This window comes from Ranitomeya imitator, chromosome 3 (genome assembly GCF_032444005.1).
Source record: "Ranitomeya imitator isolate aRanImi1 chromosome 3, aRanImi1.pri, whole genome shotgun sequence".
Lineage (NCBI taxonomy): Eukaryota > Metazoa > Chordata > Amphibia > Anura > Dendrobatidae > Ranitomeya > Ranitomeya imitator.
In genome coordinates, this window is record NC_091284.1 from 662,543,720 (window position 1) to 662,562,796 (window position 19,077).

Sequence of the window (19,077 nt, forward strand, 5' to 3'; positions counted from 1 at the left end):
AATATTAATCTCCCTTTTTTTTTCAGGGAGAATTTATAAAACCAAAAAAAAAAAAATAAATAGGCTTTCTATGGCCCACTATTTGTGAGAGAGATGGCACGCTCAGGACTGGCACACAAGCCCAGAGGCCAATATTAATCTCCCACTGATTGATTTATTGATTTTTTCAGGTTGAATTTAGAACCCAAATAAAGCATAAAAAAAAAAAAATGGGCTTTCTATGGCCCACTGAGTGAGTGATGATGCACACAGGAGTCAGGAGTGGCACACAAGCCCTAAGGCCAATATTTTTCTCCCACTGATTGATGTAGTGATTTTTTCAGGTAGATTTTAGAACCCAAATCAAGCAAAAAAATAAATTGGCTTTCTATGGCCCACTGACTGAGAGATGGCACACACAGGAGTCAAGAGTGGCACACAAGCCCTGAGGCCAATATTTTTCTCCCACTGATTGATGTAGTGATTTTTTCAGGTAGATTTTATAACCCAAATCAAGCAAAAAAATAAATAGGCTTTCTATGGCCCACTGAGTGAGAGATGGCACACACAGGGACGGCACTCTAGCAGAAATGTCAATCTTAATCTCCCACAAAAAAAAACAAAACAAAAAAAAAAACAGGGAGTGTCCAACAATTACTATCTCCCTGCAGTAATCTCAGCCAGGTATGGCAGGCAGCAATAAGGAGTGGACTGATGCACAAATTAAATAAAAAGTGTGGACAAACAAAAAAGATAGCTGTGCAGAAAGGAAGGAACAAGAGGATTTGTGCTTTGAAAAAAGCAGTTGGTTTGCACAGCGGCGTACACACAGCAATGCAGCTATCAGGGAGCCTTCTAGGGCAGCCCAATGAGCTACAGCGCTGAGGGAAAAAAAAAAAAAAATGTAGCTTCCACTGTCCCTGCACACCGAAGGTGGTGTTGGGCAGTGGAAATCGCTACAGCACAAGCGGTTTGGTGGTTAATGGACCCTGCCTAACGCTATCCCTGCTTCTGACGAAGCGGCAGCAACCTCTCCCTAAGCTCAGATCAGCAGCAGTAACATGGCGGTCGGCGGGAACGCCCCTTTATAGCCCCTGTGACGCCGCAGACAGCAAGCCAATCACTGCAATGCCCTTCTCTAAGATGGTGGGGACCAGGATCTATGTCATCACGCTGCCCACACTCTGCGTTTACCTTCATTGGCTGAGAAATGGCGCTTTTCGCGTCATTGAAACGCGACTTTGGCGCGAAAGTCGCGTACCGCATGGCCGACCCCGCACAGGGGTCGGATCGGGTTTCATGAAACCCGACTTTGCCAAAAGTCGGCGACTTTTGAAAATGAACGACCCGTTTCGCTCAACCCTAGTTTTTACTAGTGATGAGCAAGCACTAAAATACTCAGGTACTCTTTACTTCAGTTGAACAAATTGTAATGCTCGCATGCTCAACCCAAGTAATGAGTATAATGGAAGTCAATGGGAAACTCGAGCATGTTTCCGGCGGCCCCCACCCCGGAAAGGTCTGTAGGGGTTTCTAAAAATGCCTGAAAACGATTGAAACAGCGTTGAAATGGCATAGGAACAATATGGGGAAGACCCCTGGAAGCATTTCTGAATCTCAGGTTGGTACTGAAAACAATGTTGTCAGAGTATTATGCCACTTTTACAGTCTGACAATGAAACATACAAAACTGTTCTTAAAATGGATTTTACTGAAAAAAAAGGTAATTGTATATAAGGCAAAACAAATAAGAGAAAAAATAATGCTCATCTACACCTTGGGCTAGGTTCACATGCAGTGTTTTGCTGCTTTTTTTGCACATTTGCATAATTTCAATGGTGAAAAACAGCTTCATGTAATTTTGTCATTTTAATACCTTATCTGGCCATGTAGTGTGTGAGAAATGATCAGACACATTGAAAGAGCACAGTAAAAGAACACAGTAATTAAAGTCAAATGTGGTCAAGGTTCAAAGATATTTTGAGATCATTTTGCTGCCTGTGACCCTGGGTGCCTTGAAATGTGAAGATTTCCAAAGGATTTTGGGTCACAATGTAGTGCCTGGGGTCAGAAAATTGGGTTTGTATCGTAGTAGGTCATTGGTCTTCCAGCAGGATAATGACCCAAACTGACTTCAAGAAGTGTCACGATCCAGTCAGGAGTTTGTTTTCTGCTATACTCACTGTGGACTGGTCATGCGGGGGTTAACACCCTCTGCCTCGTTTTGGAGCTGGCTGGGCTTTTTCAGTCCTCTGCAGTCTGCTGGCCAGTGTCAGTAATAGTTCATGCTTCCAGGCTAGAGCAGCTGACCTGTATTTCCTGGTGATCCTTCTGCCTCTGACTTCCGGTATTTGTGAGAGACCTGTTCCCTATCCCTGACTTAGTGTTCGTCTGGTCGTTTTCTTTACAGTGTATGACTTGGCCTGACATCGGTACCCCGCCTTTTGCTTTCCATCTCTAATACCTCATTCCCCGACCGGCTTTGACTTCTGGCTTGTACACTGACTCCGTCTTACGTCTCTCATTTTGGACATTGTGCTTCCATTTGGCTCTGACTTCTGGCTTGGCTCTGACTTTGTTCATTGCTCTTACCTCTGGTACTTCTGTTCCTAACAGTTTCTGACTCTGCTCATCTGACCACTCATTCGTTACCTGTGACACCTGTGCGGCTGTTCAGTGATGCTACGCTGTGAGTGCACAACCTCCCTTCCCTCACCCGCACCCCCTGGTGGAGGTTGCGCTAAACTGCACTGCAGCCGCATCACAACGAGCATCTAGAAATAAATGGAAACAAAGCACTGGAGAGTTCAGAAGTAGTAATTCCATCTCCAGTAGTGTACAGTCTCCCAACACTACCTCTTACATACAGATACTACAGAGAAACTGTGAATGGACACATAAAATAATTTGTTCTCCAAACACTTTCCACGATAGCAGTATCGGAGGATGTCTCCCCGCCCTAATGGGGGACAGGAAACAAAAAGAGTTTAAATACCTCTCCCCTTTCTACAACCACCAGTGTTTTTCCTCTCCCCTATGGGGTATGAAGAGGTCCTGGATAGTGCTGCCATGGCCAGCAATTGGGAGCACTTCTTACCTATCAATGCCGGGCAGCCAAGGTAGGTGTTTCGCTCTTCTCCTCAGGTGGCTGCTCCCATCTCCACAGCTTGTGTGCGACTCGGGACCCCTTCTCCTGCCCTTCCTGCACCTCCTCATGGGGTAAAGCAGGGTGGTGACATGCATCCTGGGTCCTCCTGTCCCCCCCCCCGGCATCTTCCTCCCTCCCTGCTGCTAGTTCCGGCTTTGCGTGTGCACCGGAAGTGAACGTGCCCAATGTTCCGGTTTGTTCTTGTGCGTTCCATGCTGGAGCACGCGCGTGCCGGCCAGCGTTTTCCGCAGCAGGCAGTGATTGGGGCGCCCTCTTTGGGGTTCCCCCTTCAGACCATAGGGAGGAGGAGCACTCAACTACACTGGGACCTCGATCCTTTAAAATCCTGGTCGGGGAATGCCTCCAAATAAGGCTCATTTGTCTGTGTCCCTTTGTGACTAATGACAGACTGACCTATAGACGGTGACAAACCCTTACTCTCTGCTTCTGTAGAGCCCAGCATTCACCCTCCTACTGTAAGTAGCAGATGTAGGTCCCTTGCTGCACAGGGTATAACCTTATGGGTGACTTAGCATACATTTCTCTCTATTTTTAGGGAGTCAAGGTCCCTGCCCCTAAAAAGGATAAGGTGTCCAGCCACAAGTGTGTGGTATATGTGCCTCCAGACTTCCTTCTGCATATAAGAAGAAGCTTTGCCAGCCTTGCACGGATGAGGTGTTACGTACTGAACAGCCCTCTCTCCTGGACAGCATCAAAACCCTCATAAAACAAGAGGTTCAATCCTCTATGAATACCCTTTTCCAAGCCCTGATACCACAACCACCTCCTCCTAAGAAGAGGAAAATGGCACCCATGGAATCGGACTCTGACTCAGGCGAGATCCGTACCTCTGATTTGGAGGATAATTGGGAGAATGAGGGTTCCACTTCCACCTCCAAGCCCGATCATAAAAAAAATACCTTTTCTCTTCCGATGATATAGAAGAGCTGATTGGTACGGTGAGAAGCACCATGGGAGTAGAGGAGGAGGAAGTGAAACAGTCTGTACAGGACACAATGTTTGGGGGGCTAAAACCTAGGAACCAAAAAGGGTTTCCCATACACGAGAATATTGAGAACCTTGTCCTTCATTAAATGGGGCCTTCCTGAAAAAGGACTTGGTGTCCCTTCAGAGTTAAAAAAAAACACTTTCCGCTGGAAGGAAATTGTTCCTTATGGGAGATCCCCAAAGTGGATGTGCAGGTGTCCACGGTAACTAAAAGGACGTCTCTTTCTTTGAAAGACTCCTCCCAGCTAAAGGGTCCCATGGATCGTAAGATCGAGAGCTTGTTAAGGAAATCCTGGGACACCTCCACCAATCTGCTGAAAATGAACGTGGCCTCTACGTCTGTTGCCAGGTGTTTTTTGCGCTGGCTACATACAGTAGAAAATCACCTTATTTAGGGAACTTCTAGGGAGGAGATACTGGACTCTCTTCCCCTACTCCAAAAAGCAATGGGGTTCCTGGCGGATGCCTCGGCTGAGTCTGTCCGTGTATCAGCAAGATCAACGGTCCTCTCCAATTAATCTAGGAGAGCAAAAAGCTCAAGTCATGGGGGAGGACTCTCGAATTCTAGCCTCAATCCGTCCCATATGGTATGTAGAACCCACATTTTTGTGGAGATTGTTTGCCACTGGGCGAGGAAACCCGACAGTCGACCCCCGACAGGAGAGCAGTCATTGTTTATCAGGGGTCTGCTGATGCTGGGGGACAAGGACATTTCTGCCTTTACCTAGTTTTGGGTAACTCCATCATCCTGTTTTACCTTTCCCCTTCTGGGAAGATTGGTCATGGGAGGGATGAAAAAATCGTTTCCTAGAGCTTTTCTGTTCTGGAAGAGATTTCTTTTTATCCGTAGCCTTGTCTAAAATTTTGTCAAGGGCTGAGCCAAACAAATTGTGTCCCTGAAAGGGAATACCGAAGAGCTTAGTTTTGGAGGTAAGGTCACCCCCCTCAGCATCTGACAATTACCTCCCTATAGTCTCCACACCTTCAAGAGTCTTTGCTGTTGGATCTGCAGGGTATTCTCCAGGCAAATGTGATATCCCATGTACCTCATAAGGAAATAGGGAAAGGCCACTATTCTCACCTATTCTTGGTAAAGAAACGCTCAGGGAAACACAGGACTATCATAAATCTGAGACCCCTGAACCGTGTGATCAAATACAGAAGATTCAAAATGGAATCGATCTGGTCAGCACTCCCGCTTATTGGGCAGGATTGCGTGATGGCTACAGTAGATCTGAGTGATGCCTATTATCATGTGCCGATCCATTTGGATCACAGGAAGTTCCTCAGATTTGCAGTTTCCCACAGTCATCATGTCAGCCATTACCAGTTCAATGTCCTGCCGTTCGGCATTTCATCAGCACCTTGGGTGTTTACCAAGATTATGGCAGAAGCGGTAATCTTTATCAGACAACAGGGTATTCCCATCATCCCATATTTAGACGACTTTCTCATTGTCGCACCGTCCCTCATTTGAACCGGGATGTGACGAAAGTCCTGGAGATCTTGGAAACCCTGGGGTGGATCCTGAATTTGAAAAAATTGGATCTTCATCCTTCACCAAGAAGAAATTCCTGGGAGTTCTTCTGGACTCAGTGAAAAGAACGTCCTTTTTGCCCAGAGATCGTCAGCTTAACCTCGTCCAGAGGATCTCCAGGTTCAGAAACCAGAGGGCACCAACCTTAAAAGACTCAATGTCAATTCTGGGATCACTGACATTGTGCGTACAAGCAGTCTCCTGGGCTCAGACCCATACAAGAGTCCTTCATTCTCATGTCCTACTGTACTCAAAAAAGAACCAAATCGCACTAACCAGGAAAATTCCCCGTCCCAGTCACGTGAAATCTTCTCTCTTATGGTGGCTAAACTCCCAAAACCTCCAACGAAGAGTCAGCTGGGATCACCTTTCCCTGAAGATACTCACCTCAGCCGCCAGTCAGTGAGGCTGGGGTGCTGTAGTGGAAGGATCCCACTTCCAGGGGTTATGGCCCCCAGACATCAGATCCAGCAGCTCGAAAATGAGGGAACTGAAAGCGGTAGAGGAAGTGTTAAAAGCTGCATCGGTCCTCATCCAAGGGCACCACGTACATGTCTTTTCAGACAATATGACCACAGTGGCCTATCTCCGGCATCAGGGAGGCACGAAATACGCCAACCTGAAATCAAGCGCTGCAACGATTTTTTCCTGGGCACAAAAACATCTTTTGTCCATCACAGCAGTACATCTAAAGGGACTGGACAATACCCAAGCAGATTTCCTCAGCAGAAAGGATGTCCACCCAGGAGAATGGTGCCTGAACCAGGAGATTTTCTTGTCCCTGGTATCAAAGTGGGGGAGTCCTGATGTAGACCTGTTTGCCAATGGTCAGAATACAAAGGCGAGAACATATTTCTCCCTCAGTCCTGAGTATGGAGCACAGGGGATAGATGCCTTCTCCCATCCTTGGAAATTTGCCTGGCATACGCCTTTCCACCGATTCTAATTTCAGCAAGAACACTACAAAAAATCTGATCAGATTGAGTCACCATGATTCTGATTGCCCCCATGTGGCCAGGACGAAGCTGGTACAGCGCATTGATGGACATGGCTCAGGAAGGTCATCTTTCTCTGTCCCAGAAGGTCAACTTTCTTCAACAGGGTCCCCTATTACACCCAGATTTACACAGATTAAACCTTGCAGCATGGTTACTGAGGCCAATATTCTAAAATCCAAGGGAATTTCAGATGGAGTAATACAAACTCTCCAGAAGAGTACGAAACCAGTAACCAACGCTATCTATGGCAAAGTTTGGAAACGATTTTTATCCTGGTGTTTCCTGAACACACCTGATCCTTTCCATCCTAATATTGCACAAATTTTAGACTTTCTTCAAAGAGGTTTGGATTTGTGACTCTCGCCTAGTACACTGAAAGTACAGGTCTCAGCTCTTAGTTCCTTTTTTGATCAGGATTTAGCTGGCCATCACTGGGTTAGCCGCTTCATGACCTCTGCAGCTAAGATTCGTCATAGACTTCATAGTCAAGTCCCTCCCTGGGACTTGAATCTGGTCCTTAATAGTTTAACCCAGGATCCATTCGAACCTCTCCCATCTTTGAATATAAAAACCTGTCCCTTAAAACTGTTTTTCTAGTGGTGATTACTACCGCTAGGCGTTTAGAAGAGCTTCAGGCACTATCAATACAAGAGTCATATTTAAGTACCACTACGAATAGCATTATCCTTTGGTTAGATCCTTTTATGCCTAAAGTAGTCTCGGACTTCCATAAAGTTAAGGATATCATGCTTCCTTCATTCTGTCCACATCCCTCCAATGCAAAGGAGGAAGTCTTCCACACCCTGGATGTTTGCAGGGTGGTTCTTTTTTACCTCCAGCAAACTGAAAGTTGGAGGATTGACTAGAGCCTATTTATTCAGTTCTCAGGACGGAATGAAGGTAAGAAGGTGGCTAAGAATACGATTGCTAACTGGATCAAGCAAGCCATCTGTAGAGCATCTACATTGCAGAACCTTCCACCTTTACATCGTTGAAGGCCCACTCTAATTGTTCTGTATCAACATCAGGGCAGAAAGAGGGAACGCATCTTCTGAGCAGATATGCAGAGCCGCCACCTGGTTGTCAGTCCATAGATTCACCAGGCACTACAGACTAAATTTCAATAGGGACTTATCGTTTGGCAGACGAGTTCTGCAGGCTGCTGTCCCTCCCTAAGAAATTAGTTGTTAGTATTCCTCAGATACTGCAGACATGGAAGGTGGCTGGAGAAAATAGAATTAGTCTTACCAGTAATTTGGTTTCTAGGAACTTTCCACCACAGCATTAATTTCCCTCCCTATCGGATATTCTTATTGGATGATTCCTGCACTTGAGTGGTAACTGTTCATGCTAGTGTGTCCAGAAAAAAAACTGGTGGTTGTAGGAAGGAGAGGGATATTTAACCTCTTTGTGTTTCCTGTTCCCCAATAGGACAGGGAGACATCCTCCGATACTGCTATCGTGCAAAGTTCCTAGAAACCAAATTATTGGTAAGACTAATTCTATTTTTGCACACTTTGATGAATTTCTGTGTACAAACACCATCAAAATCATGAAACTGTCGATGACTGCATGGAAAAAAGGCAATAATCCCTGACTAGATGCCGGTCATATGCTATTCCTACTGCCACACCTCACCGTTGACCAATTTACAGATAAGAGCGGTATTAATGTAGAATATAGAAGGGATTTGAATTGGTCCTGAATTTTGTTTTCACTTGTACGTGGCAGCAACAAACTCTGAAGTAATGCAAGTAACACTGGCAGCTTTGATGAATTTCAGAAAACAGATCGCCATAAAAAACATAAATCGGTCAATGAGTGCATGGAAAAAACAGCAGCAAGGCTTAGAATTTATAAGGCAATAATCCCTTAATAGATGCCTGTCATACACTATACCTACTGCAAAACCTCACCATTCAGAAATAGCAGATAAGAGCAGTATTACTGTAGCATATAGAATGCATTTTAAACAGCCACAAAAAGATTTTTTTTGTACGTGGCAGCAACAAAGTCTGGAGGAATGCAAGTAACACTGGCAGCTTTGATGAATTTCAGACTACAGATTAACCTGGGTGAAACCACATGGACCAGGGATCATCCCACCAAACTGTGGGCATAATGCTACTCAGACAAAACAGGGTGAGGGTAAACAGTGTAGCAATGCTTTATTGAACCACAAAGCAGGCAGATAACATGCAGAACAGTCACAGCCAAATATCCAAGATGGTGCACATTACAGAGTCTCACCCTTCCACTCGCTATCCAGGACAAGAGCAGTTGTTACTTCAGAGCTTCCAGGGCTGACTTCCCCACCTGTGGCATACACACACGGATGAGGTAACGACAAGCTTAGGAAGATGATAGTCCATTCAGGTAAAAGGGGCCAGTTGACCGGAGGGTCACAACCTGGCTTCTCCAAATGTATTCATGGATTTGCGATCATCATTGGAGCAGATCTCTATTCTTCCGCCAGTGCCGTGGTCCCCTAAGCTGGCATCCTGTAGGATGTCAAATCTGTGTCTCTTGTGATGGAGCCATGATGTCTTGGGTTCTGTCCTAGAAAGATTCTCTGGTCCTTTGGATGTTTGGATGTATTGGCTGAATATCTGTATCTCTCATACAGAGACATATAACCTCTTTTTAAAGTTAACAAGTGCCGTTCATTTAGGATTCACAGGTAAAGGTGAAGAATGGTGATGAGATCAAGTCACATTATTTGATTATTTAATTTGCTTAGTTTTTCCTCCTCTATTTTAAAAGTCAACAAACTAGTTGGCATGGGCAATGTGTAATCAACATATCATCTGTCCTGGCTGTCACGCAACATGTAGGAAAGGCTAAGTGCAACATGAAGGAATAAGAGAAAAGGAACCAAATACTAGGAAAGAGGGAGAGTGGAGACCCACAGACAGATCTACTGTCACCCTCTCTGCCCTATTGTCCCTATATAGGTTCCACATCCATTGCCGAGCATGATACCTAATTGCTGCCTGACTTTGCCAATAAGCCCTGTGTAACGAATGGAAGCGGAGGCACAGGTGGTGAAGTTCACATTCGTTTTTTATTGATATTTTTGTGGAACCTCGGAACCATGGTCCGGAGGACTCGGAAGTGGGCATGATATGACTACCTGGCCCCAGGCACCCGTGGTAAGTCCTCTCGAACAGGGTTGGAATGGAATGCCTGGGAGACACGGGTGCTACCTCCAATTAGATTCTGGACATGTGGCAGCTATCCCAGCGGGACAGATGGACAAGCAGGGTTAACATGTCATGGAGCTGACTGGTGGGTTCCGGGTGTACGGGTAGGAGCTGGCACAGGTGGTACTGGCATTGTCCAGAGGTATAGATGGCTGAATGTCGGGATGTGATGGAACTGGCATAGACAGAGCGGAAGTAGTCCAGGATAGCCAGGTAACAGGTAGCTGATAGTCTGCGGAGACAGTGTAAGCGGAGCACTGGCAGAACACTTCAGAAGCTAAAGCACACACTAGGCAAAAGTGGAAGCTGGCAACCGAGGATACTTGTTTCTCCGGAACGCTGCCTATGGCGGAGGGGCTAGAAATAGTAATTACTAACACGCCATTGGTCATAAGTGCTTTTTGGAATATGCACACTGTCTCTTTAAGAGGCCGGGAGCGTGCGTGCAACCTAACTACTCTACCCAAGAACCTGCTGGCCGTGTGCCAGGAAGCAGGGGGAAGAGAGGAAGCAGTGGATGCAGCATGACGGTGTATGGCCGGCACAGATTGAGAGTCCCATTGGGGACCCTGCGAAGGTACTGGACAGGGCGTAACACCCTGCACTGGGAAGGACAGGATGTGCGCTAGTCAATCCCCAGTACCACTAAAGATAGATAGCATACACAAAGAATGGGGAAGACTTAGCTTACATAGACTCAGAGAGAAACACGGATGTCCTCCAAACACCAGAGAGGAAGATAGCTGACTGATATAGCTCCAATCCGCAACAGGAAGCTGGAAATAGAAATATCAGCCACTCCTTTCAGCAGCAAGCTGGGAATTATATACACCCGATCCAGGTGTGTCAACTAGAACCTGGGGAGGTTGGTACTGGGTCCTAAAGTCAAAAGGCCCAGGAAGAAATCTGCAAACTGCTGAGACTTTTTGCGGTCAGATACACAGCGACGGTCTGTAGCCTCTGACACAAATACACATCTGGTTAATTAACATGCATTGTTGTGTCATCAAAGCAACAGCAAGACTTAGAATTTAAAAGCTAATAATCCCTTACTAGATGCCTGTCATATGCTATAACTACCTCACCGTAGACAAATTGCAGATAAGAGCGGTATTATTGTAAAATATAGAAGGGATTTGAATTGTCCCTGAATTTTTTTTTACTTGGAAGTGGCAGCAACAAACTCTGAAGTGATGCAATTTATACTTCCAGCTTTGATGAATTTCAGAGTTCAAATCACTGTAAAAAATTTAATTCGGTCAATGAGTGCATGGAAAAAACAGCAGCAAGGCTTAGAATTTATAAGTAGTGTTGAGCATTCCGATACTGCAATATCGGGTATTGGCCGATATTCACTGTATCGGAGTTCCGATACTGAGTTCCGATACTTTTACAATATCAAATACCGGAATCAGAAGTTCCCATAATGCAATGAGCCAGTTTTATTCTATTCAGCCAATGAGGATCCTAAGAAGTGTGGGCATATCCTGTTAGGCATGTTAGCCATGCTAACTAATGGCATGGCTGTGATTGGCTGCTCAAATGTTGTCATGATGCACTATAATGGAGTGTGGGCGGTGCGTGGGCGGTGCATGGGTGGAGACTGCGTGCTGTGTGTGCGGGCGGGGTCTGTGTGTGACCGTCGGGGGTCTGTATGGGCCTGCCGAGGATATCTGCGGGCTGTCGGGGGTCTGTACGGGCCTTTTGGGGGTCTGTGCAGGCTTGCCGGGGGTCTATATGGGCCTCTCAGGGGTCTGTGCGGGCCTCTCGGGGGTCTGTACGGGCCTCTCGGGGGTCTGTGCGGGCCTCTCGGGGGTCTTTGTGCGTGTGTGCAGGCATCGTCCGTTGGGACTACAAGTCCCATCGGGCTATGCCTGCTACGATGACAGTGATTGACACATTAGCCAATGATGAGACAGTAGTAGTAGTCCCATCATCCGGCTAATGTGTTGAATGTAATAAACCAAACACAAACATACATACTACATACAACATACTACATACTACATACATACAACATACATACTACATGCATACTACATACTAGTGATTGACACATTCTAGTGTCACATACACTACATACTGGTGATGACAGTGATTGGCACATTAGCCAATGATGGGACAGTAGTAGTCCCATCATCGGCTAATGTGTTGAATGTAAAAAAACACAAACATACATACTACATACAACGTATTACATACATATTCCATACAAACAACATACATACTACATACATACATGCATACAGCATACTACATACATACATACATACATACAACATACATACTGTTAGGACTGGCGGAACGCACCAAGAAAGATGTAATAGATGCGTTCGCAGTCCGGGGTCCACCGTGCAGGTGAAAACCTGCTGCTAATAAATGGCAGCGTAATATGACGGTGGAAGTGAACCCGGTAAAGCCACAGGTCCGCAATACCGCACTAAAGAGTGCAAGCAAGGAGTCAGCGAACACAACCCCAAGACTCAGGATTGAAGTCCGATTAGACCACTTGCTGACACAATCCCGCAACTGGATGTGTTAGGCAACTCTTATAATTAGGGCACCGAAGTGCGAACTATGCCGTGCTGGCAGACACCACTAAGCACCCAGACGTGGGTCAGGAAGCGCACTACTGGCGCGTGGCGCCGCACTGGCGGTCACAGCAATAGACGCTGATACGTGTGTGACACATTGAGTGGTTAGTCGGGCGCTAGATAGCAGCCATACTCCATACGCGAACAGTCATACAATAGGGTAGGCGTATTTAATGAACGACTTGCACTCACAACAAACACACATATACAATTGTACACTAGCGCATGGCCGTGCGGTCATGCGAAGCTTATATAGCTGTAGCACTTTCAGGACCTTCCAATAAAGGACCAATGGGCAGCTGCCACAGAAGTTAGCCCTTTCAGGACCTGCCAGGAGGACCAATGGGAACCACTGCAGCATCTGAGCATGTGACCCTTGATCTCCAACGGGAGATCTAACCCTGGGCATGCTCAGAAGGGAAAAAGGAGGACTTAGTCCCAAAAGCGTCCGCTCGCTGCTGCCCAGCACTGGCTTTAATGGCAAAAGCTGGAGAAGCAACAGGAAGCCTAAGCACAGAGTGAGACTGAGCCAGACGCAAGGACCGATGTCTCTGCTGAGCAGGTTCACCTGCGGCAGGAGAGGAATGGGAGACCGCAGCAGAAGCGGCCCGAGATTCCCCCTGTGCAGAAGTGGGAACTCGACCCCTAACATTACCCCCCTCCCCAGGGCCCCCCCCCTTGGGCCTCGCCACGCTCGAAGGCAGCAATGAGCTGCGGAGCCCGAATGTGCTCAGCAGGCTCCCAGGATCTATCCTCAGGACCGTAACCCCTCCAGTCCACCAAATAAATTTTTTTGCCACGAACCACCTTGTACCCCAAGATAGCGTTCACCTCGTAATCGTCCGTAGACGAACCCGACGTCCCAGTAGATGACTCAGAAAACCGGGACATATACACGGGCTTAAGGAGGGACACATGAAAGGTGTCGGTGATACCTAGGCGTGGAGGAAGGGCTAGACGGTAAACCACAGGATTAGCCTGTTCGAGGACCTTAAAAGGACCTAAATAGCGAGGTGCGAACTTAGTAGACTCAACTCGCAGCCTGATGTTACGGGCTGAGAGCCACACTAAGTCGCCAGGAGCAAAGGTTGGAGCGGGGCGCCGATGTGCGTCGGCGGAGGACCTCATTCTCTCCTTGGAAGCCCGAATGGCATCCTAAGTGCGATCCCAAATGTCCCGTGCCTCCACAGCCCAGTCTGCCACCCTGGAATCGGCGGAAGACACGGGCATGGGCACAGGTACCCGCGGATGCTAACCATAGTTAACCCTGTTATGAAAGGCAATTCAGAATCACAATGGACATGGAGGTCAGAGCACATACAGTGAACTGACAATAACCCAAAATAATAGAACGAGCTCTGAGACGTGGGAACTCTGCAGACCGCAATCCCTAAGCCTATCAAACCACACTAAAGGTAGCCGTGGAGCGCTCCTGACCAGAACCTAGGCGCCTCGTCACAGCCTGAGAAACTAGCTAATCCTGAAGATAGAAAAATAAGCCTACCTTGCCTCAGAGAAATTCCCCAAAGGAAAAGGCAGCCCCCCACATATAATGACTGTGAGTAAGATGAAAACACAAACATAGAGATGAAACAGATTTAGCAAAGTGAGGCCCGACTAGCTGAACAGAACGAGGATAGGGAAGATAACTTTGCTGTCAGCACAAAAACCTATAAAAAACCACGCAGAGGGGACAAAAAGACCCTCCGCACCGACTAACGGTACGGAGGTGGTCCCTCTGCGTCTCAGAGCTTCCAGCAGGCGAGAAAAACCAATAAAGCAAGCTGGACAGAAAAATAGCAACAAAATAACATAAGCAAAACTTAGCTTTGCAGAGCAGCAGGCCACAGGAATGATCCAGGGAAAAAACAAGTCCCACACTGAAACATTGACAGGAAGCATAGATCAAAGCATCAGGTGGAGTTAAGTAGAGAAGAAGCTAACGAGCTCACCAGATCACCTGAGGGAGGAAACTCAGAAGCTGCAGTACCACTTTCCTCCACAAACGGAAGATCCCAGAGAGAATCAGCTGAAGTACCACTTGTGACCACAGGAGTGAACTCTGCCACAGAATTCACAACAGTACCCCCCCCCCCTTGAGGAGGGGTCACCGAACCCTCACCAGAGCCCCCAGGCCGACCAGGATGAGCCACATGAAAGGCAAGATCGGGAGCATGGACATCAGAGGCAAAAACCCAGGAATTATCCTCCTGAGCATAACCCTTCCATTTAACCAGATACTGGAGTTTCCGTCTTGAAACACGAGAATCCAAAATCTTCTCCACAATATACTCCAATTCCCCCTCCACCAAAACCGGGGCAGGAGGCTCAACAGATGGAACCATAGGTGCCACGTATCTCCGCAACAATGACCTATGGAATACGTTATGTATGGAAAAAGAATCTGGAAGGGTCAGACGAAAAGACACAGGATTAAGAACCTCAGAAATCTTATACGGACCAATAAAACGAGGTTTAAACTTAGGAGAGGAAACCTTCATAGGAATATGACGAGAAGATAACCAAACCAGATCCCCAACACGAAGTCGGGGACCCACACGGCGTCTGCGATTAGCGAAAAGTTGAGCCTTCTCCTGGGACAAGGTCAAATTGTCCACTACCTGAGTCCAAATCTGCTGCAACCTGTCCACCACAGTATCCACACCAGGACAGTCCGAAGACTCAACCTGTCCAGAAGAGAAACGAGGATGGAACCCAGAATTGCAGAAAAAAGGTGAAACCAAGGTAGCCGAGCTGGCCCGATTATTAAGGGCGAACTCAGCCAAAGGCAAAAAGGACACCCAGTCATCCTGATCAGCAGAAACAAAGCACCTCAGATATGTTTCCAAGGTCTGATTGGTTCGCTCGGTCTGGCCATTAGTCTGAGGATGGAAAGCCGAGGAAAAAGACAAGTCAATGCCCATCCTACCACAAAAGGCTCGCCAAAACCTCGAAACAAACTGGGAACCTCTGTCAGAAACAATATTCTCTGGAATGCCATGCAAACGAACCACATGCTGGAAGAACAAAGGCACCAAATCAGAGGAGGAAGGCAATTTAGACAAGGGTACCAGATGGACCATCTTAGAAAAGCGATCACAGACCACCCAAATGACTGACATCTTTTGAGAAACGGGAAGGTCAGAAATAAAATCCATAGAGATATGTGTCCAAGGCCTCTTCGGGACCGGCAAGGGCAAAAGCAACCCACTGGCACGAGAACAGCAGGGCTTAGCCCGAGCACAAATCCCACAGGACTGCACAAAAGCACGCACATCCCGCGACAGAGAGGGCCACCAAAAGGATCTAGCCACTAACTCTCTGGTACCAAAGATTCCAGGATGACCAGCCAACACCGAACAATGAAGTTCAGAGATAACTCTATTCGTCCACCTATCAGGGACAAACAGTTTCTCCGCTGGGCAACGATCAGGTTTATTAGCCTGAAATTTTTGCAGCACCCGCCGCAAATCAGGGGAGATGGCAGACACAATTACTCCTTCCTTGAGGATACCCGCCGGCTCAGATAAACCTGGAGAGTCGGGTACAAAACTCCTAGACAGAGCATCCGCCTTCACATTTTTAGAGCCCGGAAGGTACGAAATCACAAAGTCAAAACGGGCAAAAAACAACGACCAACGAGCTTGTCTAGGATTCAAGCGCTTGGCAGACTCGAGATAAGTCAAGTTCTTATGATCAGTCAATACCACCACGCGATGCTTAGCTCCTTCAAGCCAATGACGCCACTCCTCGAATGCCCACTTCATGGCCAGCAACTCTCGGTTGCCCACATCATAATTACGCTCAGCAGGCGAAAACTTCCTGGAAAAGAAAGCGCATGGTTTCATCACTGAGCAACCAGAACCTCTCTGCGACAAAACAGCCCCTGCTCCAATCTCAGAAGCATCAACCTCGACCTGGAACGGAAGAGAAACATCTGGTTGACACAACACAGGGGCAGAAGAAAAACGACGCTTCAACTCTTGAAAAGCTTCCACAGCAGCAGAAGACCAATTGACCACATTAGCACCCTTCTTGGTCAAATCGGTCAATGGTTTAGCAATACTAGAAAAATTACAGATGAAGCGACGATAAAAATTAGCAAAGCCCAGGAACTTTTGCAGACTTTTCAGAGATGTCGGCTGAGTCCAATCATGGATGGCTTGGACCTTAACAGGATCCATCTTGATAGTAGAAGGGGAAAAGATGAACCCCAAAAATGAAACCTTCTGCACACCAAAGAGACACTTTGATCCCTTCACAAACAAAGAATTAGCACGCAGGACCTGAAAAACCGTTCTGACCTGCTTCACATGAGACTCCCAATCATCCGAGAAGATCAAAATGTCATCAAAGTACACAATCAGGAATTTATCCAGGTACTCTCGGAAGATGTCATGCATAAAGGACTGAAACACTGATGGAGCATTGGCAAGTCCGAACGGCATCACGAGATACTCAAAATGACCCTCGGGCGTATTAAATGCAGTTTTCCATTCATCACCTTGCTTAATTCGCACCAGATTATACGCACCACAAAGATCTATCTTTGTGAACCAACTAGCCCCCTTAATCCGAGCAAACAGATCAGATAACAATGGCAAGGGGTACTGAAATTTAACCGTGATCTTATTAAGAAGGCGGTAATCTATACAAGGTCTCAGTGAACCATCCTTCTTGGCTACAAAAAAGAACCCTGCTCCTAATGGCGACGATGACGGGCGAATATGCCCCTTCTCCAAGGATTCCTTCACATAACTGCGCATAGCGGTGTGCTCAGGCACGGACAAATTAAACAATCGACCTTTTGGGAATTTACTACCAGGAATCAAATTGATAGCACAATCACAATCCCTATGCGGAGGTAGGGTATTGGACTTGGGCTCATCAAATACATCCCGGTAATCAGACAAGAACTCTGGGACCTCAGAAGGAGTGGATGACGAAATTGACAGAAATGGAACATCACCATGTACCCCCTGACAACCCCAGCTGGACACCGACATGGATTTCCAATCTAATACTGGATTATGGGCTTGTAGCCATGGCAACCCCAACACGACCACATCATGCAGATTATGCAACACCAGAAAGCGAATAACCTCCTGATGTGCAGGAGCCATGCACATGGTCAGCTGGGTCCAGTATTGAGGCTTATTCTTGGCCAAAGGCGTAGCATCAATTCCTCTCAATGGAATAGGACACTGCAAGGGCTCCAAGAAAAACCCACAACGCTTAGCATATTCCAAGTCCATCAAATTCAGGGCAGCGCCTGAATCCACAAATGCCATGACAGAATATGATGACAAAGAGCAGATCAAGGTAACGGACAGAAGAAATTTTGACTGTACAGTACCAATGGTGGCAGACCTAGCGAACCGCTTAGTGCGCTTAGGACAATCAGAGATAGCATGAGTGGAATCACCACAGTAGAAACACAGACCATTCAGACGTCTATGTTCTTGCCGTTCAACTCTGGTCAAGGTCCTATCACACTGCATAGGCTCAGGTTTAAGCTCAGGTAATACCGCCAAATGGTGCACAGGTTTACGCTCACGCAAGCGTCGACCGATCTGAATGGCCAAAGACATAGACTCATTCAAACCAGCAGGCATAGAAAATCCCACCATGACATCCTTAAGGGCTTCAGAGAGACCCTTTCTGAATATTGCTGCCAGCGCAGATTCATTCCATTGAGTGAGCACTGACCACTTTCTAAATTTCTGACAATATACCTCTATCTCATCTTGAGCCTGACAAAGAGCCAGCAAATTTTTTTCTGCCTGATCCACTGAATTAGGCTCATCGTACAGCAACCCAAGCGCCAGGAAAAACGCATCGATATTACTCAATGCAGGATCTCCTGATGCAAGAGAAAACGCCCAGTCCTGAGGGTCGCCGCGCAAAAAAGAAATGACGATCCTAACCTGTTGAATTGGGTCACCAGAACAGCGAGGTTTCAAAGCCAGAAATAGTTTACAATTATTTTTGAAACTCAGAAATTTAGTTCTATCTCCAAAAAACAAATCTGGAATAGGAATTCTCGGTTCAAGCAAAGAATTCTGGACCACAAAATCTTGAATATTTTGAACTCTTGCCATGAGCTGATCCACACATGAAGACAGACCTTTAATGTCCATTGCTACAACTGTGTCCTGAACCACCCAAATGTCTAGGGGAAAAAAAAGACAAAACACAGTGCAAAGAAAAAAAAATGGTCTCAGAACTTATTTTTTCCCTCTATTGAGAATCATTAGCACTTTTGGCTTCCTGTACTGTTATGAAAGGCAATTCAGAATCACAATGGACATGGAGGTCAGAGCACATACAGTGAACTGACAATAACCCAAAATAATAGAACGAGCTCTGAGACGTGGGAACTCTGCAGACCGCAATCCCTAAGCCTATCAAACCACACTAAAGGTAGCCGTGGAGCGCTCCTGACCAGAACCTAGGCGCCTCGTCACAGCCTGAGAAACTAGCTAATCCTGAAGATAGAAAAATAAGCCTACCTTGCCTCAGAGAAATTCCCCAAAGGAAAAGGCACCCCCCCACATATAATGACTGTGAGTAAGATGAAAACACAAACATAGAGATGAAACAGATTTAG